The sequence below is a fragment of the Rattus rattus genome, chromosome 15 (assembly GCF_011064425.1).
Source record: "Rattus rattus isolate New Zealand chromosome 15, Rrattus_CSIRO_v1, whole genome shotgun sequence".
Lineage (NCBI taxonomy): Eukaryota > Metazoa > Chordata > Mammalia > Rodentia > Muridae > Rattus > Rattus rattus.
Window position 1 is genome coordinate 52,039,488 of NC_046168.1, and position 24,306 is coordinate 52,063,793.

The 24,306-nt window shown below is 47.1% G+C and overlaps 1 pseudogene; it reads right to left on the reverse strand.

Moving 5' to 3' along the window:
• Positions 1-1,263: 1,263 nt before the first annotated feature.
• On the reverse strand, positions 1,264-24,306 carry LOC116884379 (annotated as a pseudogene).

The window sequence follows — 24,306 nt, forward strand, 5'->3', positions numbered from 1 at the left end:
TATGTCCATCTAGCACAGTGATAGAAGCAAGTTCTCCAGGGCCTGTGGCCTCCCGGCTTTGGGTTCTTGACCAAGGTTACAGTACCAGGCACAAGTTCCCGTCTGTAGAGCGGACCTTAAATCCCATCAGGAAGTACCTGCTTACTGCCATAACGCTCATGCCTCTGTTGCATATCTTACCAGGGTGGCCATCATTATATGGTTCACAGGTCCACAGCTAGGTAAGGTGTCTGATGACTTCCCCCTTGCGGCAGCCTGCCCAGCATCTAGTACTATCAAAGCTAGCCAGCCAGCAGGGACAAAGTATCCAGGTCCCACACCTGCTTGAATACCCATGTCCTGTGACCAGCAATAGGGTGTGACCATCAAAATTTGTTGAATAGTTAAGGGAGTGTTTCTGTGGGGAAGTGTCTCCAGGGGCCCCCTTGACCAACAACCTGAAGGCTTTTTTTTTCTTTTTTTTTTTTCCTTTTTTTTTTTTTTAATTAACTTGAATATTTCTTATATACATTTCGAGTGTTATTCCCTTTCCCGGTTTCCGGGCAAACATCCCCCTCCCCCTACCCTTCCTTATGGGTGTTCCCCTCCTTTTTTTCTTTTTTTAATTCTCATATAATACACCCCAACAGCGGTATTTCTTCCCTCCTCTCCTCCCAGTCCCTCCCCCACATCTCTCCTCTCCCCAAATCCATACCTCCTATGTTTCCCTTCAGAAAAGGGCAGGCCTACCAGGATGTCAAACAACTATGGCATATCGAGTTGTAATACGACTAGAGAATGTCGGCCCCACCCGCGTTGAGGCTGGATGAGGCAACCCAACAGGAAGAATAGGGTCCCAAAAGCAGGAAAAACAGCTTTGTGTGGAGACTGTAACGGAGCAGAGTGAATCACAGGGCGAAGGGCTGCCCAAGTGACCCAGATATGATTACTCTACAGTGACAGAAGCTCTGTGCTTCTGACCCCCCTCTTCCACGTGTATTTTCTAAAATGCGTCCTGTGCCAGCTGACCCGCTCGTCGACACCTAGGGAGTCTGTGGCTCTTGGACACAAGCTACGCACTGCTCTCGTCTCGCTGAGACGTTTGTATGAGCTCCAAGGTGGAGGCCAATTCACTTCCTCTTGATGCTGCATCGTTTAAATTATCCTCTGGTTTGTTTTAAACAGCAGAGCCGCGACAAAAGGCTCAACAGTGTGAAAAAAACGTGAAAACCATGGTACTTGGACTGCAGAAAGGACACTAATTCCCAGTGAGCTGAAACAAGATTACAGACCGTGTGCATGGGGCGCTGTTGAGTGGGACTCGGATCGCTCCTTCTGCTTGCGCTCAGATGGCTCCGGGTGCCACAGTGACCTCTGCTCACTCCCAATGACAGCCAGCGACATCCAGCCACCAGCAGTCAGCGCTGGCAGGCTGCGGTCTGTCTTCCAGGACAAATGTCTTTTTCAAGTTTTTATCAAGTCAGCATCTGTAAACATCTCTTAGGTTGACGGCAAAACAATGGCTCCTTGTTACCTCCGGATTCTGTGCGCAGGAAGTCAGCTACTCGTCATTACACCTTCAGCTGTTCCGGGACCCACACAGAGAATTTGACTCATAACTCAACGTGGACTCCAGCTGAGATGGAGTAAGAGAACATTCTGTATCCATCTGCCGCTAACCCTTAAATAAGTGTCTTTTTCACGGACTTTTACCTCAGTCACATCTTGGCACAGCTAGTAGTAGTTTTCTTGTTTAAAACAGCTCCAAGCCAGCCATGGTAACACAGACCCATGGTCTTAGTATATGGGAGGCAAAGGCAGGAGATTTGAGTTGACAGCCTGGGTTGACAGCAAAACTATCTCAAAAACAAAACAAAGACAACAGGAAACCTTCAGGCTGTGAGGAGGTGTGTACCTGTCAGGCCCACCCATAACACTCTCACCTAGACTCTAAATTGTTACATGCAGCCTCAAGACTATACCCTGAGAACATGCATATACGTGAGTTCCTGGTGTGTCTCATGCACTCACAGTTTGCCTCATGCATACATGTGGGTACGTGTGTAGCTAGAAGTGTATGCATGTACAGGTATGCATGGACGTGCCTATGAGTAACCACATGTACGAATATAGATTGAATGGCTGTATATGCATGTGTGTGAGTACCCATGTGTGGTTCATGTGTGAATATGAGTACATGCGATGGTATGGATGCCTGTGTGCAAGGATGTTTGCATGTTAGGCATAGGGGTGACTTCTATGTGCTTATCTGAATGCCAGTGTCTGAAGACCCAGATGCACTGTGTGTGTAGACTGTAAGGGTCAAGGGTCTGGGGCTGGAAGATGGCTCAGCGGTTAAGAGCACTGACTGCTCTTCCAGAGGTCCTGAGTTCAATTCCCAGCAACCACATGGTGGCTCACAACCATCTGTAATGAGAACCAATGTCCTATTCTGGTGTGTCTCAAGACAGCGGCAGTGTACTCACATACATTAAATAAATATATCTTTAAAAAGGAAAAAAAAAGTTGGGGATTCTGTGGCCTAACAGTGCTGGGTTCCACAGACTTGCCCATGTGCTACACTTCTTGTTGCTGGAAACCTTGTCTTAAGATGTGGTTGTCTGGGCAGCCTTGGCTCCATGGGAGGAGAAAAAAGATTAGAATACCAAGTTGTTAAAAGGGGCTTTTGCCATTCAGCTGCCTCTTTTCTGGAATCAGAAGGTTTAAAGGAAGGTTTACTGTGGGTTCTGAGGTCACAACAGCACAGCAGCAGGTCCTCCCGGCTTGCAGCCCCTCCCCCTAGTGAGATCTCGGTCTCTGATTTGTGACAGGAATTCTGAGATGGCTAGAGTCACAGGGACAGGTCTTGTCAACCCCAATATCTGGTGGAAGGACTTGCAAGTGATTTACAAATTCATGTCCAAAACCATTCTGGAAGATGAGTCAAGACAACCACAGGTAAAAACCAGCGGCAGGCTCTAAAGCCAGCCAGCCCTGAAAGACCCTGTTCAACGTCAACCAAACAAAAGCAGCATTTGCCCTCTGCTTGAGGACAAGCCCCTGTTGGAGTGAAAGCAAATGACTCGAAGTAAATTCGTGGCTCAAAGCTGGCGGCCTATGCTCTGCTGGAGACAGCTTTCTAGCCTGCTCTCTCTCTGATCTGTTTTTCTTTTTGAAAATCTCTAGACAGCTCTCTCAATGTTCTGCTTGAGACAGTGCTCCAAGCAGTTCTCTCTTGCTAGTCTGAAAAACTCTCCGGATAGCTCATCTCTTGCAGATCATAAGCCGAGTCTTTTATTTTACATATCAACCCAGTCATTGACTTCAGATTTCCTTTTGATTATCCTATGAATCAGCATCCGTGACTCAGCCCCCTTTATTCTTCAAAGACAGCCATCACACACTTCCTTATAACACTGCAGAAGAATTGAGATCTGCCCGCTTCTGTTAAGCACAGGTAGGTAAGCTAGCTGGGTGGGACCCGTCCTGAAACTGCCATCTCTAACACCTGGTCCTGGACTCCCTGTGTCCCAGGCTGGCCTCGAACTCAGGAATTTGCCTGCCTTTGTATCTCGCTGACAGGCTGACTCATTAATGCTTTTGTTCCTTTAGATTCATGAAGCTCCTTATAGAGTTCAGATCGCTTCCTTAATTTTGACATAGTTGAGAAATTATGTATTTTCAAACTCATGTTTTTAGAGGTCTTTCCCACAGCCTTAAGGGCTATCTTGAGGGTCCCAGCATCTACCATTTTGCTAAGACATTAGCCACACCTTTGCCTCCTGCTGTCTCTAATTATCATGGAGTCTGTGCTCACGTCTATCCACTGGTCCTGTCGTGAGGACCAATGTCATTCTATCCCCTCCAAAACCATGTCAGACTGGGCAGGGGGGTTGTGTTTTACATCTGAATATGGCTTCCCTATGAGGGATGGTGTCTTAGTATTCTATTGCTGTGAAGACACCATGACCTCTTATAAGAGAAAACATTTAAGTGGGGCTGGCTTACAGTTTCAGAGGTTTCATCAACTATTGGTAGGGGAGCCTGGTGGCATGCAGGCACGGCGGCAGACACGGTGCTGGAGAAGGAGCTGGAAGTTCTACATCCTGATACTTGGATATTAGAGAGAGACACTAGGAATGGCTTGGGCATTTTTTTTAAAAAGAGAAGTAAGCCTTTATTTCCATCTTTCTCAAATTAATCAGGCTGACTTGGTTGCACTGAGGGGCGTAGTCGAAGAGACCGAATCCCATAGCCTCATCTGATTTCTCAGACCCTTCCTTTGCTTCGGCCTTGGCTGGGGCAGCAGCAGCTGCAGGAGCAGCAGTGGTGGCAGCAGCCCACAAGGGGCCGCAGTAGCAAATGCAGATGGATCGGCCAGGAAGGCCTTGACCTTTTCAACCAGTAGGAAGGTGTAGTCAGTCTCCACAGACAAAGCCAGGACCCGCTTGTACCCATTGATGATGGAGTGAGGCACTGAGGCAACAGTCGAGTGGCCAACCTGCAGACCGACGCTGGCCACATTGCAGACACCCTCTGGGAAGCGAGAGTGTGGGGCCTGCTCTGTGATGCCCAGCACCTCAGGGTCGTAAATGTTGCCGTTGTCGAACACCTGTTGGACGATCAGCCTAACGGAGCCCCGAGGGGGAGATGTTCAGCGGTGTGGCTTCACCGGCTCCTACCTTGTCTCCAGTCTTTATCAGCTGCACAACACTCAGAATTCCTGGTGATTTTAGTGATGATGCCCAAAGCTTGGAAGAAAGAGGTCTTCTCCGGCCCCAGACCAGTGTTCTGAGCATGCGCAGTGACCTCACATGGGGCAATGGCACCAGCTCGCCCAGCAGCTGGCACCTTATTGGCCAGCCGCATAGCCCTAATCTCGGTGGGGTCCTCCTTGGTGAACACGAAGCCCACGTTCCCCCGGATGTGAGGCAGCAGTTTCTCCAGAGCTCGGTTGTTCTCCAGGTGGCCCCTGATGGCCTTGCGCATCATGGTGTTCTTGCCCATCAGCACCACAGCCTTCCCTCAGAGGGACATGCGGATCTGCTGCATCTTTTTGGAGCCCACATTGTCTGCTCCCACAATGAAGCATTTTGGGTAATCATCCAAAAGTTGGATGATCTTAAGGAAGTCGCCCTGTTTTCCCTGGGCGTCACACCAGTGCGTCAGGGATTGCCACAAGGGGTTTAAAGACGACGTCACTCTAATGAGGATGCCTGATGAGAGCCTTTTTTTTTTTAAAGACAGGTTTTTTTGTTTGTCCCTGGCTGTCCTGGAACTAACTCCATAGGCCATGTTGGCCTCCTGCCTCTGCCTCCAGAGCGCTGGGATAAAAGGCTTGTGCCACCACTCCAGGGCTGGTTCAAGCCCACGTCCAGTGACCCACTTCCTTCATCAAGGACACACCTACTCCAAGAAGGCCATCCCTACTCCAACAGGCCACACCTCCTAATCCTCGAGTAACGCCACGCCCTGATGATCAAGCATTCAAATCTATGAGCCAATGGGGGCCATTCTTAGTCAAACCACCACATACACGTACCTGTTGACCACTCTTCCGCAGTGGGACGTGATGCCTTTACTGGAGCGGGAGGTGGGGGAGGTGGGGAGGTAGCGGGTGGGAGGATGGTGGGGTGAGAAGTGGGAGGGGACTTGGGGGGAGCTGGGTGGCAGAGATGTGGGCTGATCCCCTTTGAGAAGCAGGGCTCACCACCTGCTGGCTAAAGTGGCTCCTGCTATACCCAGGTAGTTCTGACACCAGGTACACTGACTAGCTCTCTAGGTGGTGTCCAGTACAGTGAACTGACACCAAGTCAAGCCAGATCATCGTGGGCGGAGTATATCGCGTGCGTGCGTGCGTGTGTGCGTGTGTGTGGGTGTCTATTTGTCTGTCTGTCTGTGTCTGCGTGCATATGTGTGACCTTTTCAATCACATTCTACCTCATTTGAGATAGGGTCTCCTGTTGAACCTGTACTTAGGCTAACTGGTCCAGTGAGCCCCCAGAGACCCCCGTCTCATACTTTCTCGAAGCACTGGGGTGACACATCCATGATACCACACCTGGGTTTACACGCCTGCTGGAAATCCAAACTCGGGTCTTCCTGCTTTCACAGCAAGCCCTTTATCCCCTGAGTCACCTCCCTGGCACTCCAGCACCTGACCCAGTTCGTAAAGTCAAGAGTCCAGTGTTCTAAAGATGGCTTAACATCATGGCTCTGAGCAAGTGTCCTTGGGAAGCAGCAGCTCCCAATGTGTTCTCTTTAACTGTCAATACTCAGCTGCTTGTCATGTTATCCGAGACAAGTACCCTATGTGTACTTCTATATCCTTACTTCCATGTTGGGCTTTATGACCCCACGGAGGGACACCTAACGATATTTTTATACCCAGCTTGGTAGGACCTGCCCCAGATTAGGAGTGACCCCATTGCTTTCAGCCTTGGTACAACCTCAGGTTGAGGGACAGGATTCTAGCATGCCTTCTTGTTGCCGTCACTGTCCTCTAGTTGTGAGGAGACTTTGTCCTTGCTCTGGCCACTCACAACTGAGACCTTCCTGTGACTTCAAGCAGCAGGGAGGGCTCTGAAAATCTGTTTGTTGCCTGGGCATGTCCTCCCATAAGGCTCCCTGTGGCCAGAAAATTTGTCATACTGGATCTCCGAACCTCTATGAGGAGGCACACGTGCCAGATCCAGGAGGGGCCATTTCGGATTGCCCTTGCTGCTCGGCGGAGGAATTGGACCTGGTGTTCCCTGGGGCGCTCTGTGCCTGTGATCAGCCCCGGCACAGCAGAAGCCATCTGCCAATCCCTCTACCAAGACCCAGCACAATACCCAGAGGGAGTCCAACACGGCACTGTGTCGAAACACGGTCCAAGAACTGAGTCACGTCAGAAGAGTTGTGAGTGCGTGTGAGAAAATCCCAAGAAACCCAGGCAAGAGTCTCGTGACCTAAATTCCCTCAGAACTGTGGACGTGCCCTTGGAATGAGCCTCTCCGAAGCCGAGTGGATAGCACTGAGTTCCCTTCGTATTACTCTACAGCTGGCTTTTGTCACTGTTCACACGCCGCTATGGAAAAACATATATGTGTATTTCTCGCTGTGTGCGGTTTGCCCTTGTGATTGTACGCTTTCCTCATGGGACTCCTCTTAACCCTCGGAGTAAAAGGTTGATGGGTGTTCTGAACAAAGTTGGCTACTGCGTGAGGTTTTAGTCAGCCTCATTTTTAGACTCCAGTTTCCCAGGTTCCACCCCTCCACTCACACTCTGACATATTCTACACTTAGCACAACATAGTCCCTTATCCTGATTAGAGTCCTGTGTTCAGACATTATCACTCACCTCAATGTGACTCTATATGGACCCACAGCCTGTCACAGCCCCTCACACCCACACCAAGACAACTCTGTACCAAGACACAGCCTTCCCCTTACCCAAAGCCCTACACTATTATACACTTCCTCCAACAGGGCCACATCTGCTGATCCTCCTAATCTGTTCCACCCATCTCTGCCATGTTTGTTCTGCACCTCTGTGATCCCCAAGCCACCAGTTGAAAGGGGGTCACCGTATATATGTCCACTTGTCTAGAACATCCCCTGTTCCACACTCAGGATAAAGCCCTCTGCTTGAGGAGGAATTCAGACCAGAGCTAGCCCTATAGGCGCCATGAGGCTAGAGGCACAAGACACTCCCCCCTCCCAGCCCTCCACCCCTGCAGGTGCATGGGCCATGGGACACCAGTATGCTGTGGTGCAAAAGCTTCACTTGGGAAAGAGGAAGGACAGAGGCTGGGAAACGTACACAGGCCTGCGGGTGGCAGGCTCTTGATTTAGAGCCCCTGTAGGTGGTGTCCAGCAGTTTAGGGTCCTCGACACAGTTTCTAAGTGTTTCATTTTCTAAGTGTTGCTTGGTCACGGTGTCTCTTCACAGCAAGAGAACAGTGACTAAGGCTGCCTTGTATATGAGCCTTAAATAAAACAGACTAAGGAGGATCGGAAGTGTGGTGTCAGCTTGGGCTACACACAGAGACCTTGCCTCAGAAGGCTATAGCGTTGGAGAGATGGCTCAGTGCGCCGTTCTTCCAGAGGACCCGAGTTTGATTTTCAGTACCCACATGAGGTAGCTCACAAGCTTCTGTATTTCTAGCTTCATGGGGAATCCAGTGTCTCTGCTCTCTCCACAGGCACCAGCATTCACATGAACATGCCCACACGGGCACACAGCTATACACGTAATTACAGAATGAATGCTTTAAAAGAAAACCTGAAAAGATTTGCCAAAGAATCAAATAGTCACTCGAATCGGATTAACGCAGGCCTCTGCTAGAAAGTCAGTAAGGAATTTCCCTCACCCATGAACACCTATCGATCGCCGGGTAGCCAGCCAGCAGACATTTTACAGTCTCAGCTTCTACATCTAAGGAAACCTGCCTGGAGGCCTCATATCCCTGTTTATTGACCTCTGTAGGCTGTCCAGGGACCAATCCCAGGTCGTACCTGTGAGAGAGTGTGGGCAGAACGCTTTTTCACATGTCACAGGGCACGTGTCACATGGCACAGGCCAATGCTCGAGATTCCTAAGGTTTTGTGCAGCAAGGGACTTGGCTTTTTTTAGGATTTTAGAAATTCTTTGATGCAGCTTGATGGGGAGGGGGTAAAACTAAGCCAAAATCAAAATTCATTTTCTGTCAGTGTGGTGGCTCATGCCTTTAATCCCAGCACTTGGGAGGGAGAGGCAGATGGATCTCTATGAGTTCAAGGCTACCACCCTGTCTCAACAAAACAAAACACACACACACACACACACACACACACACACACACACACACACACACACACAGAGAGAGACAGAGAGAGACAGAGAGAGACAGCAGAGAGGAGAACGATAAAACAAAAACAAACAAAATCCTCTGTTTTTTTTTAAAATTAATTTATTTATAGGAGTACACTGTAACTGTCTTCAGACACCGAAGAGGGCCTCAGATCCAATTACAGATGGCTGTGAGCCACCATGTGGTTGCTGGGAATTGTACTCAGAACCACCTCTGGAAGAGCACTGATTGCTCTTAACTGCTGAACCATCTCTCCAGTCCCATTTCTGGGGTTTATTAAATGGTGTTTGCGATGTTGTCAGCTTCCCAGCTCAGAAGTCTGATTTCCAGACGCAGCATCCCGTGGCATAAAATTGTCTCTTTCTGGTTCAAGGATTCGTGTGCAAGCAGAAATCTTGAGTGGCAGGGGTCTTTTTTAATCGCTGCCCAAAGGGTCCATCCCTCTGCGACACTCATGAGGGAAGCATAGGTAGCTCGACATGAATACTTTGCCTTTATGTACATTCTTTCAGGTTGATTAATCTGCCTTCAGTTAGCACTGAGTATCATAGATACACATCTTTCCCCTGCAAGCTGACCTCACACTCAGTGTGGCCAAGGCTGGCTTTGAACTCCTGATGTTTCTGCCTCTGCCTCTGGTGTGGGGATTACAGGTGTGCATCATTACCCCAGGCCCCAGTGTTTCACTCGTAAGTGAACCGAAAGGAGAACTTGCAAGCACCATGCCTGTGCAGTCTCACTTAGGAAGTCATGGCTGGCATTTCTTTCGGTTACATGTTATCTCAGAAATCCCGGATCTAGCAGAGATAAGCTGTTAGAAATAGAACACAAAACCTCGGCCCGTCATCCATCACTGTGACTGTTACTCAGTTCCTGCTTAGGGCCTCTCTCAGAGAGTAACGATGCCCCAGTATCCGACAGCCAGCCAGCAGCCTGACCTCGGCCTCATAAGTGCTTCAGGACGTTCTGAAGGGCATTCAGAGGTTGTGTGGTTGTGTGCAGTTGTGTGTGTGCATGTGTGTGCGTGTGTACATGTGTGTGCGTGTGAGTGTAGGAGGAAGACACAGATTATACTGCTGGCTTTCATAGGCCTCTTGTGAGTGTTTGTCTCTGATATCTTTAAACCCAGCCCCCTCATCTGAATAAGGAAGTTGTGCTGGAAACCATTAACAGCATTTAACATCTTCCGGATTCTGGGTACTCCATAGTTATAGCCATTATCTATTCATTATCTATGAAGCTTGTGGGAGGCATGAAGTCAGTTTCTCTCTCTCTCTCTCTCTCTTTTATAGTCACTGTGACAAGTGTCTGAAGGAAGCGGAGGAAGAAGAATGGATTTTGACAGGTTTTCACAGGTTTCAGGTTATGAACAGGCTCTGACGCTTCAGACCACCATGAGGCAAAGTATACCAGTGGCAGGCACGTTCTCCCAAGGACACTCTCCTGACTGGCATGTTTCTTCCCACAAGGCCATACTAGGTAAAGTAGTTTCCAGCATTTTCTAAAATAGCACAGCTACCTAGGGACCAAGTCTTCAGTGGGAGTGCAAGGCTAGTCTTGAAAGCTACATCGTGAAACCTTGTTTCAAAACAAAAACAAAAACAAAAAACCCCCAAAAAACCAAAACAAAAACAAAAAACAAAACAAAAAGAAAAAACTGAAAGAAACAAAAAAATCCCTAAAAGTTGGCTCAGTTAACTTCTCAAAAATTTTTCTTGAGCTGAGGATGGCTCAGTGGGTAAGGGCACTTGTTGCTATGCCTGCTAACCTGAGTTCGATCCCTGGGACCCACGTGGAAGAGAGCTAGCTGATAGCAGCTTAGCTTTACTCTGTTCTCTCTGCTTCCTGACAGAGTGCAGTGTGACCAGGTCTTTCGCTTCTGTGTCTGTGTTTTCCTTGCCACGACAGACCACGTGGTGGTTTGAATAAGAATGGCCGTGTAGACTCAGGTATTCCAGCGCTTAGGCACCAGGGAGTAGAATTCTTTGATAGGGATAAAAGGAGTAAGAGGTGTGGCCTTGTTGGAGGAAGTGTGTCACTGGGGGTGGACTTTCAAAGCTCCCCCTCCCTTCCAGTTGTTTGGGAACCACATGGAGACCAAGCTGCACTTCTACAGATGTGCAGGAAGTCCTAGGTCCAGCCTGTGTATGTTCTTTGGTTGATGGTTCAGTCTCTGAGAGCCCTGAGGATGCAGGTTAGTTGGTTCATTCAGTCTTCCCGTGGAGTTCCTCTCTCCTCCAGGAAGCCACAATCCTTCCTCCTGTTCTTCCATAAGAGTCCCCACGCTCTATTTACTGTTTGGCTGTGGGTGTCTGCATCTGGCTGAGTCAGCTGCTGGGCGGAGCTTGTCAGGGGACAGCCATTCTTTACTCCTGTCTGCAAGCAAAACACAGTATCATTAATTGTGTCAGGGGTTGGTGCTTGCCCATGGAATGGGTCTCAGGTTGTTGGTTGGCCATTCCCTCAGTCCCCAATCCCCCCATCCCCTGCCTGTTGTTCATTTCTTGTAGACGGGATAAATTTTTGGGTTGAAAGTTCTGTGGGTGTATTGGTGTACCTATCGCTCCGTTGAGGTTCCTGTCTGGCAACAGGAAGTGGCCAATTCAGGATCCGTATCCTCAATGCTGTGAGTCACAGCTAAGGTCACCCCATTGATTCTTGGGTGCCTTCCTTATCCCAGGTTTCTCTTGGTCTCTTCCTGGAGATGCCCCCTCCTTCCCCCTCCACCATCAATTGCAGATTTCCATTCATTCTCATGGCCGTCTGGCGATTTTGCTTTATTTTTGGTTAGTTCCTGGTTCTGAACATCTGAACAATGGAGTTTCCAGCAGAGGAAGCGAGATCAAGTCCAAGGGTCCTTACTGGTTAAAGGGAGAATGGTTGAAGTGGATAGACCGTTGACTCTGGGAGGGTAGCAAGGCAACTGTTCTTCATCCCCTGTAGTCAGGTCTTTTGACTTGGCCCTCAGGATTCTATTGGCATCTGTAGAGTGAAGGCCGATATTGAGTCAGCTTTGTCAAGCAGAATGTTAGGTCAGACACCTTACTCCAGTGTGTGGTTACGTGGTCACTGTTGGCCTATGCAAGAGAGAATGAGCTTGAGTCTCGTCCATGGGTCAGAGTCTGGGTCTGCCTTGGTTGTCCAGTGGTCACTAGAGAATGACACAAAAACCGAAGAAGGAACTTGCTCTCAAGTCTGGCTGTTTCTCATGGCCATACACTTGAGTGTTTCCGACATTAGCCCATAAGCAGCTGCCACTGAGCCCCTGATGGCTGAGAACACAAAGCCAGCCAGGGTCAGAGAACGGGTCCTTATGGTTTCTAAGCTCTAGCGATGTGCCATGGCAGGACCAGAAATATGTTTGCTTCTAATTTTCTAATTCGGAATTAAATAAAGGACAGTAAAATCACTGTAGAAAAATCACTAAAGAAGCAGAAATACATGGGCCAACCAAAGATATGTTAATTATAATGTCAGGAGTGAGGGAACTTTTTGCTATCATTTTAAAATTTACTTTAGGGTTTGTTTTTATTTGTGTGTATGAATGTTGCCTGCATGTACGTCTGTGCACTGTGTGAGCGCATTACCCATGGAGGCCAGAAGAGGGCACTGTAAACCATGGAACTGGAGTTACAGTTCGCTGCCATGTAGGTTCTGGGAGTTGAACCATGGTCCTCTGCAAGAACCACAAGTGCTCTTAACCATGAAGCGATCTCTCCAACACCTTACTTTTTATTTTTCAGGATAGGGTCTTACTATGTAGTCCTAGCTAACCTGGACCATGCTAGACTCAGAAATATACCTGCCTCTGCCTCTCCAATTCTGGAATCAAAAGTCTGTGCCTAAGCTGGACTTGTTTTTAAAATGGTGAGCATTTTGATTTTTATGAGAAAACCAGAATATATTTAAATGACTATTATGAGAAAGATCAGAATCTGAGTTAGGAATTGTATCGTTTTGTCCTGTTTTCTGTGCAAAACGTGTAGTTTAAATTTTTGCGAATGGCTAATCTCAAATGTTTTCTCACTTCCTTCCGTTTTCACGGTTGCTGGCCAGCGCACTTCTGTACAGGCAACAGTGAGCATAAATATGGTGACGTAAGGTTCGTGCTAGCCTACTGGCCAGGCAATTTTGGCTGGGAGAGAACCACTCATGCATCTCAGGGCGTTAAGTTTGAGGTCTCAGGATAAAGATCATCCTACTTTTATTTTATTTATTTATTTATTTATTTATTTATTTATTTATTTATTTATTTATTTATTTATTTATTTTTGGTTCTTTTTTTCGGAGCTGGGGACCGAACCCAGGGCCTTGAGCTTCCTAGGCAAGTGCTCTACCACTGAGCTAAATCCCCAACCCCCCTACTTTTATTTTAAAACACATCATAAAAATGTCCCCTAACCAACTGGGGCACTCAGAGTTGAGGGGGCTGCTTGGTGCCAGAGTGGTTGGCTAACACCCTCCAGGACCTGAGTTCCGTTACCTGCACAGCGATAAGGAACTAACAATAGACGCCAAGCTGGGGCTGAGCGCGGTTTCTACTGATAGTTTGTTCACGTGTCAGAAATCACTTTGCTTCCTCACGAGGCAGAGGCGAGCCTCGAGGCAGAGGCGAGCCTGGTAGTAGTAGTAGTAGCTGTTTCCTTCGGTTACTGCAGACGCTGAAAAACCTTGTTTCTCACGCACTGTGGAGTCATTAGGACCGAACCCACAGCCAGCAACACAGAGTGCCTGAGATGAAGCTTTTTCTACGCATGCCTCCTCTCCGTGAGGCATGTTACAGCCACCTGTGCTAAGGGCACGAGACAGCGCTTCTGTCCTACGCTTGTGACAACTTAAAGTAGCAGAGCCAACATGAAGCACAAAAACATGAGCGTGGGATATGGAAGAGACCACGCTAAGGATCCTTGTCTTCTGGGACGATCTGAGACAAGATGGTAGATCATGGCCCCGTTGGCCCAGCAGGGTGAGGCTACAGCAGTCAGGGAGGTTGCACTGTGTATCCCTAGTGGGGTTTTCCAATGAGACAGCAGTAGGACTGGGGAATCCTCTTGGGAGCTGGAGGGCTGCTGCTGTTGGCACAGCCTCGGCAATTGTGGGTACACGAGCCCTACCTTGGTACAGAGTTGGTGTTGATAGCGTATCACGTGATCGTTCCACTACTGGCGCGAAATGACCAGGCTCTGCTTCTCCGGGTCTTCCGCTTCTCCCGGGCTTCCGCTTCTCCCGGGCTTCCGGGCTTCTGCTTCTTGCCACCTTGAGCCTATGAGTAGTTTATTTTTCTCTGTTCCCCAGATGCAGGGTAACTTACTTCATCTTGATTCCAAGCTGCCACTGCCTGCCCTACTTAGCTTCTGTGAGTCTTGCCGCCCCTCTCTGAAGCACCAGGCACTGGGAAACCTGCTCCAGAGGGTTCTCTGAGTGACTTTGTACTTGTTTAAAAAGGGAGTACACTCCGTGACTGCCATTCGTACTTCTTCTCCCTTGCTCACACGGCCCCTTTGTTTCGTCATCTCTTTTCCTAAGGGTCAGTCCTTTGTCCTGACTGTTTAGGCCCCTGGTCAAGCATCTGTGAACTGACAGGACAAAGAGAACTGCACTCCGGTCTCGGGGGACCTGAGCCCCGGGGGTGCTCTTAGAAAAGGGCTCACCCCCTTGTTCTTCGCCCCAAGGCCTCATGGTCTTGATGTGTGCATCATAAACCCTGATGACGTTAGTGAGGAACAGGCAGAAGAGTCCATTCTGTTCCTGATCCAAGCCACATCCTCTTGATTGCTAAAGGACAACTGAGTTGTTCTCTCTATCTCTCTAGTCATTTACTGGGAAATTAAGGTGCTGATTGGGAAGGGGTGTGGCTTAAGAGTGAGAGTAGGGGTGCTTGGGTGGATCCTATGAGAACCCTACATTCCTAACTCTTGTGAACTGGAATCTGGTACTATTTCCCTTCTGAGGACATCGGTTTCCACTTACTGTATTCAAAACAATGACATGGAATTTTCGTTAAAGAAATATAGTATATATGTATGTCTTATTTTGTTTGTTATTATTATTAATAATAATAATTATTATCAATTTGTTTTGGAAATAGGGTCTTACTATGTAGTCTTGGCTAGCCTGGAACTTGTTATGTAGAACAGGCTAACCCCAAACTCACAACAATTACTTCTGTTGCTCCTATGATTAAATTAAAGACATAATCACCAAGCCTGACTTATTATTTATTTAATTAGTTTTTTTGGTTTTTAAAAATTTATTAATTTTATTAATTTATTAATACACTCTCCTCAGATACCCCAGAAGAGGACATCAGATCGCATTACGGATGGCTGTGAGCCACCATGCTGGGAATTGAACTCAGGACCCCTGGAAGAGCAGCCAGTGCTCTTAACCACTGAGCCATCTCCCCAGCCCATTATTTTTAATTTCTCACTGGGAAGAAACTATATTTATTTGTATGCGAAGGAGTCTAATAGTTGGCATTTTGTCACCTACCTAAGGTGGAACATTGAGTGATAAAAGCATCTTTAGCACATGTTCAGACCTGAGATCCCGTAGTTGGGGCTGAGGTACAGCTCAGTACTAGAGCCCTTACCTAGCATGCACTAGGACCTGGAGCGCACTGAAAAAGAAAGAAGCCTGACTAGACTGTTATGAAAAAAAAATACACAGGATGACGGCAAAGGGGACAAGAAGGAAGAGAGGAAAACTTTACTTTGTGCCATGTCAGATCTAATCCACTTGCCTGCAATGGCTCTGTTTCAGTAATGAAGCCTTGGCATAAAGAATTTGGATTTTTCTCTTGTAGAAAAGAAAATACTTTATGGGTGAATTTGGATCCGTTCCTATGGTTGCAATTAATTTCCCTAACAAAGCTTGCCAGCATCCTAGGAGACAGTGAGAGCGTCTCCTCTAGTCCTGAATGTGGTGCTTTCCTCACCGTAACAGTTGGTGAAGCAATTGCATAAGTTAAGTTCAGATACAATGTTTTACTTATTGACCCGCATTGTGTATGGGCTTCGTTGCTTATTAAGAAACCATGGCCCTAAGGAAATGCTTGTTCGTGCTTGACGCATTGCTAAATTCACAATACACTAAGTGTACTAGAAAGATAAATAGAGATAGCACTTATCTCTCGAGGCCCAAAGTTACCTCTCCTTCTTATCAGTAGCTAACGGATGTAAAGGACAGACAGTTGTTGATTCAAACACCCGTGGTCTGTGTGCTCTTCCCAATGAGATATTGTCAGTGTAGAACTGTTTTTCCCACTGTAAACTCTGTGGAATTTCATTATTTTATTTAACGGCCATGTGCTTAAATTTGTTATATCTCGTTGATCAGTAGATTTTTCTATCAGTCTATAATGTACCTTCCCCCTTTCGTGTCACGCTATAAAAATTTTAATTCTTTTTTTTATTTTTCACATTTTCTTCACTTAGTCCACCTGTGATATATTTTTATATATTGTGGTGGTTTGCACGAGGCGTGGCTCCCCCACAGGCTCAGGTATTTGGGCGTATGGCTTCCAGCTGGTGGCACTGTTTTTGGGAGGTTGTGGAACCTGATGTGAGCATCATTCGAGGAAGCGTGACACTCGGGGCAGGCATGGAGGGTCTATGACCTTGCTCCACTTCCGGTTCGTCCTGTCCGCTTCATTCTTAAGGTTGAAGGTGGGCTCTTTCAGCCTCGCGCTCCGGCCACATGCTTCGGAGTCTCCCCGCTCCGGTCGTTATGGACTCCCCTCTGGAGCTGTGCTCCAGATAACTCTTCCCACCGGAACTTGTCAGTTGTGGCGTTTCGTCACAGCCACAAAAAGTGCCTCGCACACACAGGGAGTACGGACCTGCGTTCATTTTGGTCCTAAGTTGGTTAAGTCCGCGTCTCTTGATTTTTAGGTTAAACCAGCAGAATGTTTGCACACACGTTACGCCATCGATGGGTGTGCTTCTAGCTCGCATTTGTTCCTCACTATACGCATTTCCTTGGAACAAATTCCAAAAGGCGAAGTTGTTGAGCCACAGAGCGTACACAGTGTACAGAAGCGCATTCTTCCCGTAAGGTTCTGTTGGCTTGGACGTAGTGTGGCAGGTCATAGAGGGAGCTTAGTTCGACCATATTCACCCCAACCTCGCTGTCTCCCTTAGGCCGGTCCCTCTTCTCTGCCGGTCTCTTGCCTTCCTCTCCCATCTGCTTTCATGGGGCGCACGTAGGACCCCCAAATGAGAAAAATATAGGACATTTATCTTCATCTTATTTCATTTAGTATGATCTCTAAATAAAAATATTTTTTTTTTGTTCCTACCAAAATACACCCCATAATTTTATTCTTTTTCACGGCAGGCTAAAGTTCCGTTGTGTATTCATGCCACATTTTCTTCATCTGTCCCGTTGATGGACACTTGGCTGATTCCACGACGCGGGTGGTGCGATTACAGCAGTGCCACCGTCCACATGGACGTTTAGACGTCTCTGTGGCGTCATCTCAGAGCCCCGGAGCTACATGCCCGGAAGTGGTGTAAGTCGGTCACGGAGTTCTACGCGAGGTTTTTGAAGAGTCCGCGGCTAAGCCGCGCTAATCTGCCTTCCCACCAGTTTGCACAAGAATTCCCTTTCCCCCTCATCCACACAATCCCCTATCACGTGGTGAGCCGATGGCAGCCTGACTATGGAGAGATGGGCTCCCAAAGCAGCTTTGATTTGCATTCCCCTGATGGTCGAGGACGTTGTGCATTTTTCATATGTTATTGGGTATTTGTGCTTTATCTTTGAGAACGATCCGTTCCTTGTAACACTTTAAAACTTAAACCCATACAGCGTGGCATTGGTATCTCTACCCTAACTCCTTGGAACGTCTTTCCATTTTCTCCCTGTTTGTGTCCTGAATCTAAAGTCTCTCGTAAGCAGCGAACTGTATAGTTGGACCATGTTTTACAAACCATTCTGGGGGTTGAGGGTGCGGCTCAGTAGGTACAGTATTAGCTTTGCACATGCGAGGCTCTGGGTTTAGTCTCCAGCACTATACAGTACAGGTGTGGCGGTGCCGTTCCTGTGCCTGTAATCCCAGCGCTGGGGGTGGGGGAAAGGGGGGAGGGTAAAAGATCAAGGACATTCGTTGGCCTAGCCTTCTTCTTTTGCTTTAAATCTTTTATTTTCTTAAAAAAAAATGCTACACCTCTCTCTCTCTCTCTCTCTCTCTCTCTCTCTCTCTCTCTCTCTCTGTGCATGTGTGTGAGAGAGAGACAGAGAGGGAGAGAGACAGACAGAGAGACAGAGAGGGAGAGAGTCAGAGAGGGAGAAGGAGAGAGACAGAAAGGGAGAGGGAGGGAGGGAGGGAGGGAGAGAAGAGAAGCATGTATTGGATGAGTACGGGTTGTATGTGCCTCAGTGGTGTGTAGAGATCGTAGGATAACTTTGTGGAGTAGGTTCTCTCCTTCCTGCTTGAGGTGGGGGTGGGTTCTCAAAGCCAACCTTGGGTTACCAGGTGTTGGGGTCCAGAGTCACCCTACAAACCCCACAAACACCGATCCCATTCAGACATTGGTAGTTTATTGAGCATACACCCTAGGACAGATCAGTCAGGACACAGACCGGATTTGGGAGGCACAGACTGGCCTATGCCACTGAGCCAAGGTTCCATAGGGCTTTCCTCCCAGTTAGGGATGGGGATGACCCTGTGAACGAGTCTTTGTTGTACCTTTATCCTGCTCCCATCGGTTAGGCTATTCAGCTGTGGCAGGGGACTTGCCTTGTCTGACTTTCCTGTCTTAACTTGCTAAGCCAGGATGTCAGTTACCCACCTACACGTCTTTTTCTGCCAAGCAGTACGTCAGGGAGGTTTGGGGGGACTTAAACTTTACTCGACCTCTACTCAAAATGGAGTCTTATTCCAAATAGTTTCTTATATTGGTGCAGGTGTCTCTCTGATGCTGGGGTCCATCCCAGGGGCAGCTTACAAAAGCAAACACCACGGGAGCTCACACGCAGGTATAAGGAGTGCTGGCGGGGGTTGGTTCAGGTCCAAGGTTGTTGTGTCTAACGATACAATGCAGTTCTGCCTGACTCTTGTTGTGAGTGGTTTCCAAGGGCACAGAACATAACAGAATATGTAATCAACTTGAACATGAGAAAGTTTCTTAGTAACAGCAGAAATAGCATATGAGAAAGTTTCCTTATTAACAGCACAGAATGCACGGCTAGCCAGGGAACGCTACCTAGGCCCTAACACTCGGCGGCTGGGGCAAGCTCCTTTACCTCACTCAGCCATCCTACTGGACCCTTAATAACTTTTCCACTAATATATCTTATTGGCTAGCATACAAAGAGATGGGTTTCATTATGACAGCCCATGCACAACCATCACACTGGGTTCTTGTTTGTCCTCTTCTTTGCTTCCTGCCCTCCCTTCCTGCCCCCATCCCCCAACCCCATTGGCTTCCTTTCCCTTTCTCCTCCACTTTTTCCTCATCCTTCCCTTTAGACCTCCGCTCCAATAATCTCCCTTTTTCTTGCATACTGTGTGTGTGTGTGTGTGTGTGTGTGTGTGTGTGTATGTGTGTATGGTGCCTTTCCTTGTTTAACTTAATGATCTGATTTTTTTTTGCAAGTGTCATAATTTTGTTCTTTTTTTTTTTTTAAAAAAAAAGATTTAATTATTTACTATATATATGAATACACTGTCGCTGTCCTCAGACACACCAGAAGAGGGCATCAGATCCCATTACAGATGGTTGTGAGCCACCATGTGGGTACTGGGAATTGAACTCAGGACCTCTGGAAGAGCAGTCAATGCTCCTAACCACTGAGCCATCTCTCCAGCCCCATAATTTTGTTCTTTCTACCAGAATAAAATTCTTCTGGGGTATGCATCATATTTTTTTTTTTTATTCATCCATCTGACGGCAGACATTGAGTCTGGTCTCATATTGCCATTCCTAAGGAATAGTTGTCTAGTAAAAAAAAATTTTTTTTTACCTGACAGGTTTTAAAAAAATAATCTTTAGTGTTTGTCTTAGTTAGGGTTTTCATTGCTGTGAGCAGACACCATGGCCAAGGCAACTCTCATAAGGACAACATTTAATTGGGGCTGGCTTACAGGGTCAGAGGTTCAGTCCATTATCATCAAGGCGGGAGCATGGTAGCATCCAGGCAGGCATGGTGCAGGAGGAGCTGAGAGATCTACATCTTCATCTGAAGGCTGCTAGCAGAACACTGACTTCCAGGCAGCTAGGGTGAGGGTCTTAAAGCCCACTCCCACAGTGACACACCTACTCCAGCAAGGCCACACCTTCTAATAGGGCCACTCCCTGGGCCAAGCACAGATAAACCACCACAGTATCTTAAATATATCGTTGCCTTCTGGCTTCCTTCTTTTGTTTTTACTGCTTGTCTTATGAGAAAGGATTTTGCTATGTAGTCCTGGCTGGACTACAGGATGTATGCCAGATTGTCCTTGAACTCGTGGGTGATGCTCTTGCTTCTGCTTCCCAAGTGGTGTTGTCTTGCATAGATTTCCTTTGGAGTTTGGGTCTCTAGCCCAGGATAACTAGAACCCTCTCTCTCATCCTCCTGCGTCTACTTCCTGAGTGTTGGGGATCAAACTCATGTACTCTAGGCAACTCTGAAACGTGAGCTGCATCTCCAGCCTGCTCCCCCCACCCTGCCCTCCTCGTGTGTGTGTGTGTGTGTGTGTGTGTGTGTGACTTGTATCCATGCTCATCAGAAGAGGTTACCAGGTCCTGAGCTGGAGTTTTATTTCGTCATGAGCCACCTGCCATGGGTGCTGGGGACAAAACGTGGGTCCTTGGCAAGAGCACCAAGCACTGTTTGAAGAGCTCTAGCAGGCAGGAGCATGGCAGACATGGCAGCAGCAGGCCTTGCCCTACCAGCTCCCGCTTCCTTGCTAAGCCACTAGATTCCCTTATTTAGATTCCTCCACACTCCAAACGCTAGCCACCCAGGTCTCTTCCCTTATTTGGCCAATTCCTTAGGCCTGACTCATTCCTGAGGCTGACCACCAAGGTCCAGCTATCAAGACAACACGTCAAGGTCTCCCAATCCAGACTCCCCACTTGTCTACCCTAATGAACGTGTCCAATCAGAACTCACCAACCCATCCCTGCTCACTGTAATACAGACCCTCCCTGTTTCCTTTTAAAACCACGCCCGCAAATCTATTTGCTGCTCTTTCTGCCAAGCTGAGCTTCAGCCTCCTTGTCTCTTTGCCTTGTTTAATAAAGGATCACTCTGTGTTTGGGTGTGGTCTAGGCTTACTGGGACCCAGAGGTGAGGACCCCGAGGTGCATGCATGGGTCCCTTCACTCTTAACCGCTGAGTCACCTTTCTGATTTTTTTTTTAAATCTTTAATGTATGGGGTTATAGATATGTACTAGAAAGCTGGGGATCAAACCTGTGTATGCTAAGTAAGCATTCTACAAAGTGATCTACATCTCCAGCCCGCCCCCATTTTGTGTGTCTGTGGGTGTGTCTGTGTGTGAGCAGGTGTGAGTGGAGGTCATAAGAGGTTTTAGATCCCCTGAAGCTGAAATTACAGGTGGTTATTAACTGTCCTATATGGGTTCTGGGAATTGGATTTCAGTTCTCCGGACAAGCAGGACAAGGTTCAAACCCCTGAACGATCGTGTTTTTTGTTTTTGTTTTTGTTTTTTTATTTTAGCAGCTAAAAGTTTTCACCTTGAGCTGCCATACCTGTATGTTCACGACCCTGGCATGTTGTGCCTTCGTTTCCGTTCAGTTCCAGGATTTTTTTCTTAACTTCCTCGTGTGTGTGTGTGTGTGTGTGTGTGTGTGTGTGTGTGTGTTTCAGTCATTTTTCTTCTCATTCAACAAAAATGAATTTGTGTAACTTCTGTGATTTCTTTCCCTATTAATTTCTAATTTTATTCTACTATGATATGATAAACTACAGGTTATTTTCATATCTTTTATATTTTTTAAACTTTCTTTGTGTCTTCGAATATGAACATTTTTAGAAAAGGTTTTTGGGCTGCTGAGAAGAAGGGAAGTTGCACATCTTTGGATGGAGTATTCTGTGAGTATCCTAAGTCCATTTGCTTGATGGTGTGGTCTAACAGTGTTTCCTTGTGCTGGTTTTATGAAGTTGGGAGTCTCAATGTTCGATCCATATGCCCGTGTCATCGTCACCTTTGGGGTGACTTGTTCCCTTTATTGGTAGCCATGGTCTTCTGAGATATTAATAATTTTAATTTGAAGTTGTCTTAGTCAGGGTTTCTATTCCTGCACAAACATCAGGACCAAGAAGCAGGTTGGGGAGGAAAGGGTTTATTCAGCCTACACTTCCACATTGCTGTTCATCACCAAAGGAAGTCAGGACTGGAACTCAAGCAGGTCAGGAAGCAGGAGCCGATGCACAGGCCATGGAGGGATGTTACTTACTGGCTTGCTTCCCCTGGCTTGCTCAGCTTGCTTTCTTATAGAACCCAAGATCGCCAGCCCAGGGATGGCACCACCCACAATGGGCCCTCCCACCCTTGATCACTAATTGAGAAAATGCCTTACAGCTGGGTCTCATGAAGGGATTTCCACAACTGAGGCTCCTTTTATGTGATAACTCCAGTTTGTGTCAAGCTGACCCAGGAAACCAGCCAGTACAACAGAAGTCTACATCATCAGATGCCAGAATGGGCCAGTCTTTCTTCTTCGTCTTTGTCTTCATCCTTGTCGTCTTCTCCTCCTTTGCTTCCAATTGCTTGGTAAATAGACTTTTATTGTTTTTTCTTCAGTCCATGAGACTTTTAAACTCATCAAAGTGTGGTTTTCAGCACATACATAGCTAGATCTCATCTTTGCAGTCCAGTTGTCCATTTTGTGTCCATTGTATTTGTGTCCCCACACCCACAGTGTTCATTTGCTCTTTCTGTGAGATTTTTTCCCCTGTGCTCTGCTCTCATGGTTAACACTTTAATTTCTCTCTCCCAGTGTCGTGAGTACTATTCCTTCAAGCACACAGCATATTGCAGCCTTGGTAGTCATGAGCTGCCTTCATTGTACTGTGTTTGAAATGCCCTTAATATCATATTCATACGATATTATCTATTATCAACAGTCATTTATTTTCTATCAACAGTCATTTATTTTCAAGGCTTGAAATATGTCACTCCAGGCTTTTCTGAACTTTAGAGTTTAGGGTAAAAAGTCAGATGTTCTGATCTGTTGGCCTTTGTAGGTGAGTTCATATTTCCCTCTTACAGCCTTTAACCTATTATATATATTTATATAGTATATACTTATATATTATATATTTATCACGTATATGTGTTAAATATATATAATATGTAACATATATAATAAATATATCGCTTTGCATTTTTATAATATTGAGTATAATGTACCGTGAAGACGTTCTTCTCTGACCACACCTACCTGGAGTTCTAAATGCCCCTTGTGCCTGGACGTACAATTCTACTTTAGATTTAACTATTTTCTGCTATAATCTCATTGACAAGGTTGTCCTTGCCGTTGCTTAAACATTTCAGGATTGTTAGGTTTGGTTTCTTGATTGGATCCCTGAGTTCTTAGTGTTGTAAACTTTTTTTTTTTTTTTTTTGTCGTGCCCGGATGTAAGTGACCGTGGAGGTTGGAATGAAAATGGCCCCCATAGGCTCATAGGGAGTGGCGCTGTTAGGAGGTGTGGCCTTGTCGGAGGAAGAATGTCTCTAGGACTTGGCTTTGAGGTTTCAGAAGGTCAAGCCAGGACTAGTAGTTAAACGTTCTCTCTCTTCCTGCTGTCTTGCCCTGCTCCTTCTCCAGCACCACGTCTACCTGCTGTGAGGCTCCCCCAGAATTATGCTGGGACCATAATGGACTAAACCTCTGAACTGGAAGCCAGCCCCAGTTAAATGTTTTTGTTTTATAAGAAACCCTAAGACAAGGTTTCTTTGTTAAACCCCCCCCCCAATCTTTATTAACTTGGGTATTTCTTATTTACATTTCGATTGTTATTCCCTTTCCCGGTTTCCGGGCCAACATCCCCCGAGCCCCTCCCCCCCTCTATACGGGTGTTCCCCTCCCCATCCTCCCCCATTACCGCCCTCTCCCCAACAATCAGGTTCACTGGGGGTTCTTTGTAGAAATCTTAATCTTAAAAACTATTTTTAAGTGTGTATGGGTGTTTTGTTTCCCCCTGTGATTATGTCTGTGTACCAGACATGTATATGCCCGGCCCCTGAGAAGGCCAGAAGCGGGCATCGGATCCCCTGGAACTGGACTTAGATGGTTCTGAGCCACTGCTTGGGGGCGAGGAGTAGAACCTGGGTTTTCTGGAAGAGCAGCAGGCGCTAACTTCTGAGCCACCTCCAGCACTCCCTGTACGTGCAAATGCTCGGTGGATCTCTCCTCGTGCCCGTCTATCCCCGAGGTTTTTACTTTAGCTTGGTTGAGGTATTGGTAGCGCTCTTCACTGTGGGATTCCTTCAGCGTCTCGGTTTCCTTGTTGAACTTTTCTATTTTTGTCCACAT